This window comes from Pyrus communis, chromosome 10 (genome assembly GCF_041283825.1).
Source record: "Pyrus communis isolate YQ-2024b chromosome 10, ASM4128382v1, whole genome shotgun sequence".
Classification (NCBI taxonomy): domain Eukaryota; kingdom Viridiplantae; phylum Streptophyta; class Magnoliopsida; order Rosales; family Rosaceae; genus Pyrus; species Pyrus communis.
This window is the reverse complement of record NC_142574.1, coordinates 29,308,622-29,316,604: the sequence shown is the minus strand read 5'-3', so window position 1 is coordinate 29,316,604 and position 7,983 is coordinate 29,308,622. Positions and strand designations below refer to the sequence as shown.

Genomic DNA, 7,983 nt, shown 5'->3' with positions numbered 1-7,983 from the left:
AAAAGGCCTCGTGCTAGGTAGAGATGAGAATATACATATAAGGCTCACTCCCCTGGACGATATGGGATGTCACAATTTATATAGGTAAATTACAGACTATAAGGCGATATTATTTATATAGGTAAATTAGGGACGTTTAACTATTATATATAAGGAGAATAATTACACCGAATAATAATGTAGTCATTATTTAAAGTAATGCACTAGATTGTTGTAGAAATTAAAAATAAATAAATAGAAAAAACATCAGGATGATTAATTAGATTTTAAGGCCCTTGATTGAAGCTAATTTTCAAGTGTGGGTTGTGGCAAAAATTGTAAATAATTTGTATTAGTAGGTTACTTATATTCTTATGTGGCAGTTTATTTGACTTTTGGGTTTTTGTTGGATGTTTAATTATATGTAGGTTTATGTTTAGAAATCATGAATTTTCAAGACCAATATCTAATGAACCCTAAATTTTATGTCACATGTACATTATTATAGTGACATCATGAAGGCAGAATTTCTAGGCTACGTAACCTATTAAAAACCTTATAGTATTGTTTCTAATGTCTTCGACTAAAATATACATTGGGCATAAATGAAACCTTTGTAAAAAAAATAAAATAAAAAACTCGACGGCACAAATAAATTTCATTAATAAATAACAAATATGTACCTAGTTAGACGGACATAATTGAGCATCTTCAAAATGCATACAAAAACATACAACAAAAGCAAGAAACAAACATGCAATGCAAATATGTACAACATACTAAGTAAAATCTTAATAAAATGAGAATTCTTCAAAATACTCAACAATTGACAAAAAAAGTTCAACAAACATAAACAACACAGTATAATCCTAATCACATAACCTAAATTAAGTGAAGCACCTAACTTGGGCTGAGTTGTACTAAATCATTAAAACTACAACTAATATTTTTATTTTCAAAATCTCACTTGGGTTGCAGCCCAAGGCTACCCTCAAAGGGTTTCGTCCCTATGTTATGTGCAAGTTTTTCTTTGTATAATGACATTTTGCACAAAACGATACATTAAATGTGAACTCGTGTGAGTGTCATTCAAGCCTTCTCACAAAGTTAGGTGATCAATCAAAACCCATGTGGTGCAACCAAACGCTTTTATTGATTTTTCTTTCAGGCTAGTTGATCAATTAAATTAAACACATGTGGTGCAATAAGAATATGAGCTAAGCCCTATATTTATACCAAGAACAAAAAGAAAGTCTTGTTTTATATTAATCTCTTCAATGTTTATGAGCTATATATATATATATATATATATATATATATATATATATCTATATACATATATATGCCAATCCACCAGTGACGCATGCATATACATAAGGTATTGGCCTAGCGGGAGTACTATATCCATACCTGTTGCTGTTGGGACGTCTTGTAGGAGTTGGAGACGACTCATGATCACATATGCATACATGACTGGGTTGGATATGAATTTACTTTGCACAGCTGATGAATTGCAGGACAAATCTCCTTTGGCAGTGAGCACAGACGACGTACGATTAATACAATCATACAAATATATATATATACACATATATCACTAAAGTATACATGCATATAGTAGTTCACTACCAAAGGAGTAATTGTCCAGTAATGCATCCATATGCATATTTGACTACTGAATAGCTTGCTCTCTCTCTCTTTCTCTAACTCACTATTTTTTTCCCTTTTTGTTTTGCCTCTTCCATCTCCTATGTGGGTTATCTCACCCTAAATATTTAGGGGGAAGACATGATTTGCCGATGAACAGATTGAGGATTCAATATGATTATATAAACAGTCAATGGACTAGGAGAAGGAGAGTCTGAAACCGGCCATGCATAATAGCATATTCTGAGCATATCCAATTTACTAGATAGTTAGATAAGTTTGTTGAATAGTGCAGTGAAGAGAATACGTGGTCCTGTAGCTTTTATTCCATCGCCACCACAACCTTATAGTTTGCCTTTAGTTCCCAGTATACTAGCTAATATGCACACACGTTCGAATAATAAGAAAAGATACATATGTGTGTGTGTGTGTGTGTGGGTATATGTATGTGTGTGTGTGTGTGTGTGTGGGTATATGTATGTGTATGTGTGTATATATGGATATATGTATGTAGTTTCAGTAATTTAATTAGACTCCTAACTCTTTCCTATTTGCATTGTTTGACTTGAATATCGCCAATTTACAAGCCAGTTAGATAAGTTTGCTGAATAGTGCAGTGAAGAGAATATGTGATCCTGTAGCTTTTATTCCATCGCCACCACAACCTTATAGTTTGCCTTTAATTCCCAGTATAATAGCTAATATGCACACACGTTTAATAATAAGAAAATATCACTACTAGAAAATGTGCTAGAGTACCGTTTTGAGGACACCGTTCTTCATCAGTGGCTTTGTAAACACCACTCATTAGTGTCAAACTCTCGGTTTACTACCCTCAAATTTCGTGGTTTTTAACATTTGGAATATGAAATTTTTTTCATACCAGAGTCATATCTAAAATGTTAATTTTGGGACAGTCTCATACATCCATACATCCGTTAGTCTGGCTGTTAAGTCTCCCGTTAATTGATGACATGGTGCCTATGTGGACAATGATTGGGCGCCACTTGTCATTAATGGTCCATGTGGAAATTAAAAATTCAAAAAAATAATTATTTAAAGAAAAGTAAAAATAAATAAAAAATAATAAAATAATAAAAACCAAATCCCCTTCGTCTTCCCCAGAATCCCCACCCGTGCCCACCTCCCATCTCCCATCACCCGCAACCACTTCCCTCCATACTGTACCTCCATCCCACCAGAGCCCACCCTCTTCTCCCATCCCAAAAATCTCATCGTGGCTCTCCTCCTCCCACTCCACCACCCCTTGTGGTCCCCTCATCTCCAGATCCCCCCTCAGCTCCTTCATCGCTGCCTTCGACCTCCTGAACTTCCACATCAGAACCCCACCCTCTTCCTGATCTGCCTGATCTGAGCCACAACCGTTTGCTGCAGCCTCATCGTCGATACCATGAACGACTCCTCCTCCGGCCAGCAGAACACCAGCTCATACAGTAGGATCATTAGCAGTAGCAAGCTCACGTTCCTCATTGAGTACAGGACTCCCCTGAACCCATTAAACCCATTGAGTTTTGATTCAATAGAGACCTTTTCGTCGAATTTGAGTGATAGCAGCTGGATTCTCTTCTCCATCAGCCCCCTGTTTTGTTAAGTGGGGAGAGGGAAGTGGTTGCGGGTGATGGAGGATGGGGGAAGGGGTGGGTGATGAGAGGTGATGGAGGATGGGGGAAGGGGTGGGTGATGAGAGGTGATGGAGGATGGGGGAACGGGTGGGGATTCTGGGGAAAACGAAGAGGATTTGGGTTTTTTTTTTTTTTTTCCTTTCTTTCTTTCTTTTAAATAATTATTTTTTTTTAATTTTTAATTTCCATGTGATCCCTTAATGACACGTGCGCGCCTAATCATTGTCTACATGTATGCCACGTCATTAGTTAGCGGAATATTTAACAGCAGATGTACGAGACTGTTCCAAAATTAACACCTTAAATATGACTCTGAGACGAAAAAAATTTCATGTACCAAATATTGAATACCACGAAATTTAAGAGGAGTAAACCGAAATTTATCCTGACACCAAAGTTTTTTTACATGTTTTTTCAACTTTGGTGAAAGTTTTTTTAATTTCTCTTTCAGTCTTCTTCTCCTGTTTTTTTCCGCACTCTCTCTATCTCAATCGATCCGTCTCTCCCTCTCTTTGCATCTCACGCTCAGATCCCAACTGTCTGTCGTTCGAGAAAGAAGTTGAAGAAATGCAAGAGAAGCTTCAGGCAACGAGTCTTTAGAAGGAGAAACCGATAAGCTCCTGAAGAAGAAGGAAGAGATCTCGAATATCAAGAAGAAAGAGCTCCAAACAAAGGGCCAAGAGCAAGACAAGCTTCAGATGGAGTTGAAGAAGCTGCAGGAGTTCAAACTCGTCGAGTCGGTGAAGTCTGAGATCGGATCTGAGATTCTGAGGAAGCACCGTCGTCTTAACTGTTCCTCAGATCAGTGCTCTAAGGAGGTAGTTGTTTTATATTTTTCCTAATTCGCAATGAAATTTTCCCTTTTTTTTTTTTTTTTTTTTTTTTGTGTGTTTAATTTCTCAGATTTATCGTAATTTTTTGGGATTCCACAGTATTTTATTATGACTTTGGAGCAAATTGTGTAAAATTTGTAGTTTAGGGATTTTTGGAGGCAGAAGGGTTTAGATGGTTTAGGGGTTTGTTTTTAACCTTTGATGCCTTGTGATGGATCAACTGGAATTTCAAAATTGGATCGTCTGTATTTTTGTTAGCTAGCTGTAGGGTTGTATGATAAGCTAGGAGGTATTTGAGCTGATCTCAGTTAAATTTATGCTTAATTGTGTCCTCTAATTTTTTTAAGTGTTGAAAACCTGAGAGAGACCGAGTTCGTACCTCTGGGTTATTTATACTTTTGTCTTTAATTGTGGTAGGAACTGGGCATGGTGTGGGAGCTGCATTAAAGGTTTTAGCTTTTGATTTGGAAATATGACTCCGTTGCAGAAGGGCATGATTGTTAGATGAACCTGGCTATTAGGAAGACCATACCTTTGGTAGCTTCCTGCTGTGCTTAACTTCTTTTGAAAAAATATTGAAAGAAAATCCATATGATTAGTTTGTAGTTAGGGAAACTTTTCTCTTGAAGCTAGAGAACTTACTCGTATATATGTGTATCTAAGACTCCGGAGATATGTCTGTGACCTTTGATTCACTTCTCGCTTTAGTTGTCTAGAATATGGGACGTCTAAAAATATGTTGAGATCTTGAGACTTGTAACTAATGACAGATATTATAAAAGGTGCGATTTTTTCCTAGTTAATACAAGCACTCTATGCAGACACATTTGACCGTTGGATTTCTTCAGTTTCTTAGTTTAAGCCATTGGATCAAATCGAACAGTTAATTAAATAGGTGTAGGCACTGAGTACCTATAAGTACTAATTGCACAAGGTGAATATATTACATGTGGTTCAAATCCCATATATGAAGAAGGAGATAGAGCAAAATTAAGTGTCATCGTCAAGTGATTATTTGTCAGGTAAACTGTAAACATTTTGTCAAGAATCCAACTAAATAAAGAATATAATGTTCTCTTCTAAATGGAAGAAAATAACTGTGTATTCTTTGACTGCGTTCACCATTTCCATATATGTAATCTGTATGATAGACTGTCATCCAAACTGTCTCTGTTGGTCATTTTCACTTGTTTGGAAAGTTTATGTATGAAGTTTCTTCTCGATCCACCCGACATACTTGTAAGCTTTAATGGTTCATGGAGTTTGATTAATATTCCTGGCTAGGCTGTATATTATCTTCCTTATAACATTCCTCTCTTCTGATCCTGTGGCATGCTTGATCAGCTAGTACTAGTGGTGGCAATTTTATTGGACTAGGTAGATCTCCAGAAGAGGCTAATGCAATCAATGACATAGATTCTCAAGCTGAAGATAGAGAGAACTCAAAGTTCAGCTTTTGCACAAATACGGTGGATATTTGGGCACTCTGAAGGAGGAGTTTATGAAGAAGAAAAAGAATGGAAAATTGCCAAAGGAAGCACGGCACCAGTTGCTTGACTGGTGGTGCAGACATTACAAGTGGCCCTATCCATCGGTATATTTTTCATACTCATCTATATCCTTGTTCATTTAGATCCTTACATTCTAGATGTACTGCAAATCCGGAACATTAATCGTGTGGATTTTTGTTGTAGTAGTTCCTATCCAGTCTAACAACATAGTCAAACGTAGACATACATCATGTTGATTGTTGTCTTAGTTCATACTGATTCTAACAACATAAGCAAACATTATACCACGAATATTTGGTTTCTTGTTGTGGTAGCGCGATATATTATAAAGGGACCTTGTTTATTAAATGCAGGAGGCTCAGAAGCTAGCACTGGCAGAATAAACTGGTTTGGAACTTAAACAGATAAATAATTGGTTCATCAACCAAAGGAAACGCCATTGGAAACCTTCAGAAGACATGCAATTTGTTTTGATGGACCCAACTCTTCATCAACACCATCACTATCCCCACTTCTGTATGGACAATGCAATCTGCAATCCCTTCTCCATAGATATACTCTCCTTTGATCATCACATTTGCATGCTAATTATTACTATCGATCATATAAGATAAAGGGCTTCTGTATGCATATGTATTATGTACGCATTTTGAAGACTTCGGTGTTAATTTACATATCTAACTAGTTAACTTTTTAATTCGCCAACTAAATTATGTTGCAGAACCAACTTCTACTTTAGTCCTGCCTCTAGCTTCTCACAATTTCAAAAAGAGAAATGATTTACACACTTGTCTTAACCTGTTTTTTCTTTCAACGCGTCTCTTAACCTGTTTTTTCATGTGCAATGTTATAGAGACTCATACTCGCAAGTATATGCCTTTTATGCAGGTTGTAGGAAACAATAAAACTGTAAAGGCATACTTTTGTGTATATTTTAGTCATTTGATCCATGTGCTTATGTGTTTGCAGGTAGAGATAGCAATTACTGAGGCTCAAGCATTATGAGGAGCATGTCACTCTTAAAAAACGTGTTTGGAGGTGTTCAAGAAACTGTGAAGTCTTTTAAGCGGCAATTTCCTTCAAATTTGGTGCCTGTTAAATTACATAATATTTCAAAGGTGTAACTATTCATTGTGCCACCGTTATCTAATTGGTGGTGATTGTAACAATAGAGACTTCTATACAGGCCATGGCCTTATATTTAGTGGCTGTTTGGTGACAAGTGAGGTTTGCCACCAATGACGGTGCCCGTTCTTTATTATAGATACCAATGAAAATGGTGTTCTTTAGCCAAAATTCTAGTAGTGGATACATATGTGTGTGTTGTATGCGTATGTGTGTATATATGGATATATGTATGTAGTTTCAGTAATTTAATTAGACTCCTAACTCTTTCCTATTTGCATTGTTTGATTTGAATATCGCCACAAGTGAGGATTAATTTGGAGAATTGTTCGTTGACAACAGAAAGTTTGACCCGTTGAAACTGAGTATTCATACACGCTGTCCTAATATGCTTGATTACTTGTTTCGCAAACGAATTAAAAGAAGGAAAAAAAGGGCGAACAAGAAAACTCGAAAGGACTCTGATGGAGGAAGATTCCGTAATGAAGGATGTAATATGTACAGATATTCGTATATAGATTTTTGCAGTTTAACGTGCATATGAACTGAAGGAGAGACTGATAACCAAACCTCAAAGCGCAATGACGGCCAAAAATATTGAGATGGACGGGAGAGGATATTGGTTTGGACCACGATCACATGATGGAGAAAGGCAACCTGTTGCTAGCTCCGGGAGGAATATTTATTGACCCGCACGCAGCATATCCGACTGTTTACTTCAGCATATCCGATAGATTTTCATTTGTACCTATTTCTGATTTTGTTGTTTTCTTTCTATCATCAGAGAAATTTTTCATTGTGATGGAAACATGGATGGTACACCGCGTGCTTTTATGTAAGTGGTGAAAATTTTTATTTTTTAAATTATTAACTTTTTAACACATAAATCCCACCATTTGTATAATGACACGTGATATACTACCTCGTGTGCTGGTCACACTGAAAAATCTCTCATATTATTGACATATTGTCCGAGAATATATAGAGAAAGGTCAATCGTTACAGCAGGTGTCAAGTTTAGAGGCATAATATATTTGCTAAGTTAATAAATTTGATCGATACAAAACACCTATATATCCTAAATCCTATACATAACTTTATTGTTAACATATACATAAATGATAAACCCTAAACCTATTTTACGTACGTGGTATAATTTAGGCAGAAGCAAGAGGACTGGACAATATTAGTTAATCAAGACAGATGACTGCAAACATAATGTGTATAGATATTTGAATTAAACAT

General features: G+C 36.3%; 1 long non-coding RNA gene across 1 annotated transcript; it reads left to right on the top strand.

Annotated features, from left to right (window-relative positions):
* Window positions 1-3,390: 3,390 nt before the first annotated feature.
* Window positions 3,391-7,012, top strand: LOC137728524 (uncharacterized). Its single transcript, XR_015952713.1, has 4 exons — window positions 3,391-4,087; window positions 4,520-5,696; window positions 5,967-6,129; window positions 6,583-7,012. It is a non-coding gene; the product is annotated as an uncharacterized LOC137728524 (long non-coding RNA).
* Window positions 7,013-7,983: the final 971 nt, after the last annotated feature.